General features: G+C 37.3%; 1 protein-coding gene across 1 annotated transcript in view; it reads left to right on the top strand.

Moving 5' to 3' along the window:
* The first annotated feature begins 1,039 nt into the window (after positions 1-1,039).
* LOC103142014 (transmembrane protein 132B) overlaps positions 1,040-11,951 on the top strand; it is a 238,943-nt gene continuing 228,031 nt past the window's right edge. Inside the window, exons 1-2 of the mRNA XM_007557864.2 lie at positions 1,040-1,169; positions 1,391-1,455. The gene's annotated coding sequence lies outside the window, so the exon portion shown is untranslated. The remainder of the gene's footprint in view (positions 1,170-1,390; positions 1,456-11,951) is intronic.

Genomic DNA, 11,951 nt, shown 5'->3' with positions numbered 1-11,951 from the left:
AACAATAAACTGAACTTCAGAGCCCACAGAAAACAAATTAATGAAATTAAACTAACCTTTTCTCGTATTTTTTTGCCCCCAGGTCTAATTCTTGTAGCTATAAAGAGCTCTTTTATTTGACATGAAATGATGGTTTGTTTGTTTTAAATTGCACTTAGTTTTTTTGATATCATTACCTTTCACCCACCACTGCAGAGCGATTTACCTTATTTTTGTCAACTTCAAACTCGTTTCTTTGGCGCTTTTTATAGGACTGACTCATTGATACAACACAGAGCTCTGCAGAAAATAGCTTAGTGTTCAGAATATATGCATGTGGCAACAGAAAACAAGACAGTCTCCCAATGTTTTCTGTGCCTTCCACAAAACCCTGGCAGTGATTTTACGTCTGGCTTGATTTTGTGTTTTTCTACAATAAGATTTTTTTAATTGCCAATCCATCATATGGTGTTGTGGATTGTTGCAAATCCCCGATGCTTCTAAACACAACTGTTCCAGTGGCTGTTCAGCAGCAGTTGTTGCAGTTTGATGGACAACCAAGTGATTCACTAAGTTTTCCTCCTGCCCTCTTGCCAGCATTAGAGAAGCCAGGCGGCTGATGGTATTGTAGCTGTAACTATGGGATGAAACTGTCGACGTGTCATGTCATCTCATGTTGTGACAATAACCACAACAGTTTATAATAACTAACACTACACAGGAGTGTTCTGAAGCAGTGCAGTAGAATCATTTGTCTTTTATTCCCTGTGTACAGGAGCAGGAACAGGAAAACATCTGCAGACATATCCATCACATCAGGAGGTAAACAAGTGGATCTACAGACTCCTGTAAACTGCTTCATTGTCGAATACTCACTTTGTCTTAAATCCCACAAAGTCTTGCGTATCACTTTATCATGACTTTTTATCCATTTCTATTCGTTTTATGTATTTATTTCATATTTTGTGTTCTTGTTATCAAGACTTCCTGTCTTATTTTGAAAAGCCCTAACCTCACTTCCTTTTAGTTCTTCTTCTTTCTGTCACACCTGGTCTGCGTTTGCTAATTGTTTATCACCTTTTTTCTCCTTTTGTTTTCTGGGAAGTTTGTTGTTTCTGCGTCTTTCTTGATTTGATGTTCATGTCTACTGGATTTTGGATTCAATATCACTTCAGAGTTTATGTTGCAAAGTAAGCTTATATTTTTTGCTTAGTGTTTAATTAAATATTTTCTTTTGTACTGTAAGAAAATATTTGGATTATGTTACTTAGGTAGCATAACATAATCAAATAAATAAAAATAAAGTAATATAATAAAAATATCAAATTAAGTAACAATCAAATAAACTATCCACTGTTACTTTAATATTAAAAATTAAATGAAATTCGCTACCACTGTATTTTATCAACAGATCACATCATCTATTCTTCAAAATGGTGACCTGGGGAATGGATAAAACCCTGAGAGAGTTTTAAGGTAGGTCCCTTTATACACTTAAATATTTAAACACATTTATTCAAGTGGAGCTTCTGTACCTACTTACTGTCTGCTTTTGGGTCCAGTCTTGCCACTCAGGACAAACTCGGACTCCATTACAGCAAGATGATTGGTGCAGTTCTGCATTGTCTAATTAGGCTTTTGTCCCTGCTAGCTTTAGCTGTCTTGTGTTTCCTTAGATTTCCCCTTAACAATATAAGTTGATCATTTCTACTTAAATTAAAAGTCACGATCCTAATAGTTTTGCACCTGGAATTGAAGCCCAAGATTATGTTTTGTCAAAACTTTCTAGATAAAGTGGTGTATCATTTGATATAACCTTTATAAATTGTTTGATAAAATTCTGCCGACTGTCTACTTATTGATTAATTTACTGAATCCTGGCTCTGACTAACAGACTGAACTAAGAGACTGGAAGAACTAGATGATGAAATGATCCTGCTGTCAATTTATCCAATCACATCTCATCAGCTCATTAATCAACTAAATTGTTTTCTGCAACAAACAAGCTCTGAAACTACATGCATCTAATTAGAGTGGCAAATGCTTCCTGAAGTCTCCTAACAAAGATTGATGTTGGTGCATCCAGCCCCATGCACCCATGAAGCCGATTTGTATATCTAATTCATTTCTGTGTTGTTTGTGGAAGGTTGTGTTGGAAAGGGTTACATAAATGATTGTGAGTTAAGTTTTGTTGAGAGGGGGAAAATAAAAAAAGTTGGAAATCTTTTACTCCAATTATTTGTTAAATGCTACTTTTCACAAAGAATCTTACCATTTGTTTCCATTTTTTCAGGGGATCTATGTGATGATCCCAAACAAAGGAGAGAATCATTGAAGAAGGAAATTGATTACACTTTTGACATTTCACATTTTTTCAATACAAAATCTGCAAAGAGCAGCTTGCTTTTGAATTTTGCCTTCTTGAATCAAGAAGGTTGATTTTATTGTAGCTACTGTACACCTGGAGGTCTTTGGGGTTTGTTTTCAGTTGTTATAGTCAGTTTGGCTCCGACTAAATATTTGTCTGCTTTTTTCAACTTGGTCATCATTACAGTTTTATTTACTGCAGTTAAATTGCACAACTGGATTCTGTTTTACTAATTAAGGAGACTTGTAAAGGCAATTGACTGCACTGACTTTTTAAGGGTTTCAGAGTAAGGAGTACGACAGCATGTCTTAAAAATGAAGGCCACCTCAAGCCAATGGGTTGTGCTGTTTTCTGTTGAGATTAACCTTTAGTTGTTTTTCCTTTTACTGTGCTGATTTCCTGCTATACTCTGAAACACAAGTACCCTGCATGTCCCTCAGGTACTTCACAAGGAGTACACACCCGCAAACCCACTCTAGACAAAATGTCCTGTCCCAGGAGTGTGTGTTTCCTGTGGAGTTGGGTTACACCAGGCAGCAACCACACTTCTATACAAATGTTTCCCCCTTACACACATTAATGTTCACTGAATATTCATTGCAAGCTGTTGCACTCCTGGTCTGAGTCCAAACCTTAGCAAGCGTGTGTGTACGTCAGGGTGTGTATGTGTTTAGAATACATGTATAAATTAACTGGTAGACCTATAAATCCTAAATTCCCACACTTTTACCTCATCCATTTTTGTTGTTCCTGATCAAATGAAGAAATTCTAATGAATTTATGATTTTTTATTTTTTTTAAATTCCCAACTATGTTTTACCCAAAATGTCAAAAAGCACTCCAAAAGCACCAATTCTGTCTTGGTATACTGCATCCACATTTTTTTCGTCTTAGCTATTCTTCCTTGTCTGGACACCAAACATGCAACTGTCTGGATATGGCTGCATCTCTGAAGAATTTAAAAGTTAGACAAACTGCAGTTTGTTTGTCATATTATCAATATTTGCGAGTGTGTGTGAGAGACCATCCATGTGTGTCATGAAAAGACCGTCCAGTTGGCTTCAGCTGGCAGCTTGCCTACGTCAGCTGCAGTGGTTTACCAACTCTTACCGAAGGATTAGCAGCTCAAGCTAAGCCTGGCTAGAAGCCTCGTCAGTGCAAACTTGCTGGGTCTACACACCAGTTAGAGCAGTGGAGAGTTTGTTTTACTCCAGCAAATGTTTTGACAAAAATAAATAAATGAACCCAATAACTAACAATTTCTTGAACTTGTTTCTTTAACTTCGCAAAGAAACAAAGCTTTGGAAAAATATATGCAATAAGTTATCACAATTTTATCCTATTTTGCAAACAATTCAAGCCAGTATTACATTTTATCTGCATTTGAGAGAATTTTTTCTTTTTGATGTGTTTTTTATCTGTTTGCACTCAAAGTTCTTTAACTGCCTTTGGATGTTCCTCTGAAAACAGATGGCATGCGTCTTCAGCGGTGTTGCGTCTTGCATAGTTCTAATCCAACAAACATGTACTTTTCCAATTAAGCCCACTCAAGAAAAAAAAAAAGCTGCAAATGGTATCTAAAATCATCTGCAGTACCTGTAGAATAATTTGGCCAATCCAATTGTTCATTTTACACCCCCCTCTATCCAAGTAGTCCTCTGATGAAAGGAAGCCCTTTAAAATTTTGAGTTTCAGTTCATTTCTTTTCATAAATCTTAACTTGTGAGTCCCTGTTCAGTGTAGAATAATAAGTTGAGGACTGACCAGCTTAAATGATTTTGCAGCAGAAATGGTACTGGATCAAAAGCTGTGAATCTGATCCAAACTTCAGCTTCATCAGCCAACTCGCAGGTTGGTTTTTGTAACGGCTACATAAGCTGGTGCCAGGGCAACAGATGCTGAAATTTCAGAAAACAGGATAAAACTGGGTGAAATGAGGCAGGAAATGTCTGTGCTTCCGGACTTTACTCTGTTAAACATTCTCCACAGCTTGTTGTTTTTCTTTCATGAAGCATTTTGTCAATTTCATTTTGTTTGTCATGTGATACAACACACTTACTCATTTATGGCTATTTAACAGTTCTAATCCCTAAATTTGTACACAGCCACAGTTTTTCTCACGTACTTCAAGCTCACAGCACAACCTCCATTTATATTCTAGTACGTTTTCACACAAACTTTGTATTTTATGGCACATTCCTATGCTGACGGAAATACAGGCTTGTGGCAACTCTGGTTAAATTCAAGTAACAAGTTTTCAAACACATTTTCCAAACTTATTTTTGGCCTTATGGCACCTCTTAGGTTGTTCTTTCTAATTTGGAAAGTATTAAGAACAGCTGCTGGTCTGCAGAAAACATAACACTCTGTCAAACTGACCACAGGAGCCCCTCAGGGTTAAGTGTTTAGCCTTTTCTTCTTTTTGTATTTCTAAATTTGTCAAACAGCAGGAAATTAAGTCAGGAGGTGAAGCAACCTTGATTGGATTAAGTAAAAATAAACCAGAATTAGCTTACATGGTGAACTGCTGTGATGAAAGTCTTTCTAATACTTTCAACACATTTCAAAAGTAGATTTTCTTTTTTTTTCTTACAACTTACCAAATAATGATTTTATAAAGGCCTAAAGAAGGTAAAAAAAAAAAAAAAAAAACTCCTTGTTTCTCTCCAATTTTAAGGAGAAATGCAAAAAACAAAAAAAGCTCTGTGTCACAGGAAATCCCTCTCATGGACTTTTTAATCTCATACCATCTGGAATAAGACATCGCTTCATCAGACCAAGAATGACCAACATGTGCCAATGCTTTGTTCTACTGGCAGTCAGGCTGTTCTTTGTCTCTTGTTCTGTGCCGTTTTCCCATTTTTGTTAAACAATCATGATTTTGTTTCAACGCATCTTTAAAAAAAATAAGTAAAAATTGCAAAACGTAATTTGCTTGAGCTTATGCTGCAGGTTACGATTGTCTTCAACACTGAAAATGTAGGAGACAACAATTTAATGAGTGGTTAGAAATTCTTTGCCACTTTAAAAAGGTACTAAATCTAATGGGGACACTTTCTCCCTCATCTATATGGATTTCAAGACATCCCTAACTGGTAGAGCTCTTTGAATGAGCCAACTCTGTGCCCCATTCCCAACATGCACAATTTTGTCCATGTCGATTTGCCCAAGTGTGTTTTGATTTCAAGAAATGCTAAAGAGCAGCATGTTTTCCTTGCATTAAGATGTAATATTGTACTGGAAACTTAGAAAAACTTCCCTCTTTGACATGAATCAGTTATAGGGTTATGGCAAAAGCCCTTTTTGTCTGTTTATGCAAACTACATGTATCTAAATTGTAGTTTTTTGGGGGGAATTTCAGATACTAGTTTGTGGCTGCATGATGGCGTGTAAAATATGTTGGATGTTTATCCTACGAAAATGAAACGCCTTTTTAAAGGAACTTTTAAATTCCAATCAAAATTCTCTCCAATGCAAGAGGTCTCTTTGATGAAATGGACAAAAGCAAAATAAAAACTGAAATTAGGGGAACATCTGGCAGATTGTACCTTGTTTTCTTCAACTGCCTGATGAGTTGTGACCAGATGCCACGGTAACGGCAGACACCAGCACCTCGTTAGGCCCTCGTTAAACTCGTCAAGTCCCTGCTTGTTACGTTTCCGATAATGAGGCTGCTTGGAGGTGACTGAGAGGATGAGGCAGCAAAGTATCAGGTGCTTACACATGACCCTTTAAACCTCGGGGAGGAGGAAGGACTGAGGAAGGTCACCAAAGCAAAATTCATCTCCAGTTCTCCTGGTCAGGGTCTAAGAAAAGTTAATTTGTTGGCATTAATAGTTTCTGCACTGTAGAAAATACCACCTTTATTCTTCTGTAGGACCCAAAACCTTATTATTCTCTGGTAAGTTGTCATTCCTGTTTTTGAAATCTTCTTTGTAGAGGTTTCACCATGATTGGACTCACTTAAGCTGCTAAATTAGAGGTTTTGAAAAGTTTCATTGGCTAATAGTTTAACATTGATGTCACACAAGACCAACAGCAATACAATTTCACTTTCACTCTATTTTTGAAGCTCAAAAGCTATTTACAATGCAAAGACATTATACAATGCATAGTTTCAGCTATTTAAACAATTGGTAAAGTTCTGAAATTTTCAATGGAGTTATATTTTAGGAAAAACTCAACAGAACTGTGTTTAACTGCTAAGATATTTATAGTATAGAAGATAAAACATTGATAAAAATCAAATTCATATACCAATTGCTTAGTATGCTGGGTTTGCCATGGTTTAGGGATGCTTTGCTGCAGCAGGACTTTGGATCACAGAATCTGCCATAAATTTGACTGAGCATCAGGGGATTCTGGAGAAAAATGGGAGACTATCTGCAAAAACTACTTTTCAGACTGAAGTAAAGCTGGATCCAGCAACATGACAATGACGGCGAACAGACGAGTAAATCCACCAAGGACTCACTGAAAATGAAGAAACTGAGTGAGGGAGCAATTCAGAGCCCATTAATAATTCTCTGAACACTGCAAAAAAAAAAAAAAAGAAGAAAAAAGTCAAAGCTGAAAGAGCAGCGTGGGAAAATGGTGTTCATGTTGTCTTTGAATACACTAATCATTAAACCTGAAAAAAATAATTCGAGGAAAGTAGCAAAAGCTTTAGTATCTTGCAGTTCCCTTGAAGGCAGGTTGCGTAAATCACTTAATGTTTTGATGATGCTTTTCTGTGCGAGGATATCCTTACAGTGATGTAATTCCAAGAAATATAAAGGACCCTTTCTTTATGAATTCCTTATTTAGATTTTAAACCACAGAACCTAATTCACTGCACAGTGAATTAAAACTCTTCCTCCTCAAAAACAAAACGACACTTCAGAAGGAGCCTGATGAAAGGAGAGTAATACAAGGTAAACACTGAGTTGAAACGTTCTTAAATGACTAGCTTGATGAATTACACACTGTTTTGTATAAGCCCTATTAATCGGAACACCATTTCCTGTCCATACAGCAGTTGTTGGCATCTCAACTGAAAAGAAAAACTTTAAAAGAAAAACTTTAAGAGGACTTTTTAAAGGGGTTTTGTCATTTAAATATTTCGGCATAACTCGATGTGTGTTCAGATACTTTAAACATTTCTGTATAAATGTTACACGTAATTTAAAATGCATTGGTCAAATATATAAAATAAAAAAACATTGACACAACATATCTATTGTCTTAAATAATCTCAAGCAATATTCTTTAAAGCAACAAAAATATTTGATTAAATGTGAACTCCTGTCAGAATTTAAGCCGATGGGACAAGAACAAATAAACACATTTTGAACAATCAATCCCTCTTGAACAATAAAACAAAACACCCTAAAAACCTTCGATGCACAAAATTATAGAAAACATAAAAATACAGCTCTTCAATATTGCTAAATGGTTGCACCATGTTGGGGGTGTAGATCCAGTAGGCCCCTATGTGAAGCAATAAATGCATCATCACCTCTAGAGGATGGTGGGATTATTTTTTTCCTCTCAAATCCATGTACATGCCACCAAGCAGTAATAATTTCTAACCTTACTGCAAATATTGATGGTGGGTGCAGCGCCGTGTACTTAGTTATCAAACGCCTTGAACTTTTTCCATATTTTGTCACATTACAATAATAAACCATAATTCATAAATAGCCACAAGTAATGCAATATTGTGAAATGGCAGTGAAATTTTATGCAGCATTATTTACAACACCAAAAGAAATCAGTGGCATTTATATTCAGCCACCATAACTGATGCCTCTTAATAAAATACAGAGCAACAAATCATCTTCTGAACTCTCCAATTCAGTAAAGGGAATCCACCTGTGTAATTTGAATCTCTGTAAATTTGGCTGACAGTATTAAACAAACGGCACCATGAAGACCAGTAGAAGGGTCATTAATAAAGCTGTGGAGATGGTTCTTGAGAGCCGTTCGATCTATCATCCAAGAATATAAAGAATTTAATAACTGCAGACGTATAGTTATTTAGACTGACTGGCTGTACATTACACTCTTCATTATCACTGTGAAACATGATGGTGGCGGCATCATCCTGTGGGGAGGTTTTGCTTCAGCAGAGAAAATTGAGAGATTCTGAACAGCATAATTCTCCTCCTTCCTCCAGTTTGTGTTACTCTGTCACATGAAATTCCAATAAAATACATTGAGGATTAAAATGCAACAAAATGTGAAAGAGGTTCAAGATTTATGAAGGTTTTTTTTAAGGCATTAAGACTAGGAATAACTTTAAATTATTTTCTGTGAGGAATTTTTTTTTTTCTGTTGGACAGAAATTTCAAAAACTTTAATAGAAATAAAATCACCTCTTACAATGAGTGTAGAGTTTCTCAAGCAAGGGGAGCTTTACAATGTAATGCTGCTAGTTTTCTGCTCTCAACACATCCAAACTGTAACGGCTACATCACCTAAAGTGGAGGTCAGGTGTTGGGGTTCTTCTTAAAAGGACTGAAAACTGAGATTAACAAGGCAGCTCAAGGGCCAGGTATCTGTGGGCTGCTCATCCTGAATTTTCAGGACTTCAGATTTCACTCTGTGTTGGTTTCTATGCCTGGTTTGAATTTGTGTCTGGTTGTTCACCTCTGCTACATCAGCAAGCTGTGTTTAATGTGTATCTAATAGTCTTTTTTTGTTTTTTCCGGTGTGCATGCCTACGTGTGGGTGAAGCTGAACAAATAAAGCTAGTTTCCACTTTGATTGTGTTCACAGTGTCAAGCACCCAGTCTGTAATTAGCACACAGGCAACCATCTGTCCAAACAGCCATCTCTAAACAATCCCTGTCCTGCTTACTTTTGCTGCTATCACAGCAGCCATCCATCGCTAACTCTCTTATTTGTTCACTTTTCGTTCCATCCGTCTGTCTGCCTCTATTGTCATTTCACTGTCTCCTTCTCCCTCTGTTTTGTTTTTTGTTTGCTCACTTTCTAACTCCATCTGTGTTTCTCAAGTTCTTTTCATTTTCTACTTTTTCTTTTACAATCTGACAAATTTATTAGACAGAGAGCCAGGATCAACAGCTTGATCAACCTTGCGATTTTTTTCTTTTTATGTTTGGTCAGTATGCTCAGAATTTGTAGCTGAATATGAGACACTCCAAGAGTGTTTTCTTTTTAATTATGTAGATTAGTTTGTGAGCAGTGTATGGGGAGTTTAATTAAATGGCCAAGCAGAAATCTCACATTGCTCCTAAACATCATGAAAAACCTGAGAGTTGAATCTCTGGGGTTGCTGGGGGACGACCGACCCCCATATAAATCACTTAAAGATTAAGAATAGGGGAAAAAAAACAAAAAAAAACCTAAAGTTTCTGTGTATCAATGCAGGCATGTGAATAGCTTTAGCAACATCACCCAGTTTTTGCAAAGCTGATAGAAACCCAACAGTTGCACAAGTAAGAAGCAAACTGGAATACAAAGTATTAAGATGTTTCAGACAATGTTGTCAGCAGTTCTGTTTTTCAGTGTGAATTGTAAGCAGCAGTTTTACTCTTTTACTGCATTTGAGCATTTTTTGCTCATTTGGAGCGTCCTGTGCCTTGGTTTAGTCAAAACTACCATCTTCTTAGCCCATTGGACTACTCTTTTGTGCCATCAGCTCCCCAGTGTTTGCATGATGCAGTGCTGTTTTGGTCAAGACCTAGCCAAGTGTCCAAGGAATAGCATGCATGAGGCTACTCCTGTCCAATTACGCTCAGATAATAGATGTAGAGTAGTAGGGCAGCCTAGAAAGCAAGTGTCTGGGCATTTCAATGCCATCACCTTCAAGTTTCTCACCCTTAAGGGAAAGTTGCTGTTATAATTTTTAAAGTTTTCCTATTGTGCACAAGACAAAGCTCAGTGCTAATTTGCTCAATGGTTTACACAATTAGAAGATACTTTTTTTTTTTTTTTAATGGCTATAATGGGAAAAAGAAAATACTTTGACTCTTTAGGTAACTTATGTAGACGCTGTATTGTCCAAACATTTCTCAGAATGACTTGTGTTGTAATGTTGAGTAGAGGTGCAAGGTTTTCTGTAACAAGGTTATAAGCAGTAAGCCTGAGTGATCAATATCATAAGCCATTTAAGAACAACACTGTACTTCCTCCCACAGTCCAAAAACATGCCTGTCAGGTTAATTGGTTTCTCTAAATTGTCCCTAGGTGTGAGTGTGTGTGTGCATGGTTGTGTGTCCTGTCTGTCTCTGTTGCCCTGCGACAGACTGGCGACCTGTCCAGGGTGACCCCGCCTCTCGCCCGGAACGTTAGCTGGAGAGGCACCAGCACCCCTCCCGACCCCACTAAGGGACAAGGGTGTACAGAAAATGGATGGATGGATGGATGGACGGACCTCAATTGCATTATGGGAATATTGACAGTTTTGTGCACATTTGTAGAGGAAACACAGCTATTGAGGAACATTTGGGTGCTGAAGAATTGCATATTTTCCCTACTGATTAGTAAAGGTAAATAAAAGAATGAAAATTGGGCCGTATCACTGCTTAATGTGTAAACGCACAGCTGTTTGCTATCAAGTGTGCCATTTTCACATGCTCTGTGTCTTTACGGTCTCTTGTAGAAAACATTTTGGGATTTACTGGGAGTTTTACTGCTAACAAGGGACATGAATAACTGGAAATCTAAATATTACAAGCTGAGGAAACCTATCTCCTTACAAATATTCTGCTCTTGCTTTCTTTATTACCCGTAATTTATGGTAAAAAGGTTGTTTGCTCAGGAAGTGATATCAGATTTCCAGGACTTTTCAGCTGTGTACAACATAATCATTCTGTAATTGTTGTGGTAATGTGACTCGTCTGTTTCCAGACTATTGTCGGCAGGGAAACAATGTACATCGTTGTGAAAGTAAGTCTAAATTAAACACTTAAAATATGAAATTAATCAATGCCAAAGGAAAGCAAAAAAAACCCATCTTGGTATAATGCTGTGCTGCTGCAGAGATTGATTCTATCCTTTGTTGTTCATCACAAACAAGAGACCAGATCCAAACACACAATCACATTCAAACACACAATTTCCCTCAGTGGGGAAATGATCCAATATGACAATAACCTTAATTCAAAGTGTTGGGGCCAAATTGCCTTAGCTGATTGTGCGTGTGTGTGTGTATCTTTCTACGCTCCTGCGGGAGACGATCAGAGTGAAATGAGTGTAATTAAGTTGCCAGTTGCGGTGCGCTTCTGTCGAGAATTAATATTTACTGGCTGTGTGTGTGTGCGTGTAAAAACTGATTAGCATCTTCCCGATGAGTCACCTCACACCCAGCCCCCCCTCAGGTGGCAAACATTGAAGCCCCCCTGGGTAATCTGCCCAGCAAATTGGATGTTTGTTTGAATCGCTATCCAGCTCAGGACACTGAGAGTGTGTTTACCTGTTCAGACGACTGAAAGTTATCCCAGAGAAAGGTGTGCATCTGTGATTTGTTGAAATATATGATGCGTTTCTCAAAGCCATTGTCTCTGTTCCCCCATTTTGAAAATATTTTGTAATTATGTGACATTGTTGGGCAACTTTCTTCAAATGATTACCCCTCACAGATCACTGTATCCGACAG

Source organism: Poecilia formosa, unplaced genomic scaffold (genome assembly GCF_000485575.1).
Source record: "Poecilia formosa unplaced genomic scaffold, Poecilia_formosa-5.1.2 Scaffold92, whole genome shotgun sequence".
Lineage (NCBI taxonomy): Eukaryota > Metazoa > Chordata > Actinopteri > Cyprinodontiformes > Poeciliidae > Poecilia > Poecilia formosa.
Note: the sequence above shows the minus strand (reverse complement) of the source record. Positions and strands in the feature narration are given on the sequence as shown.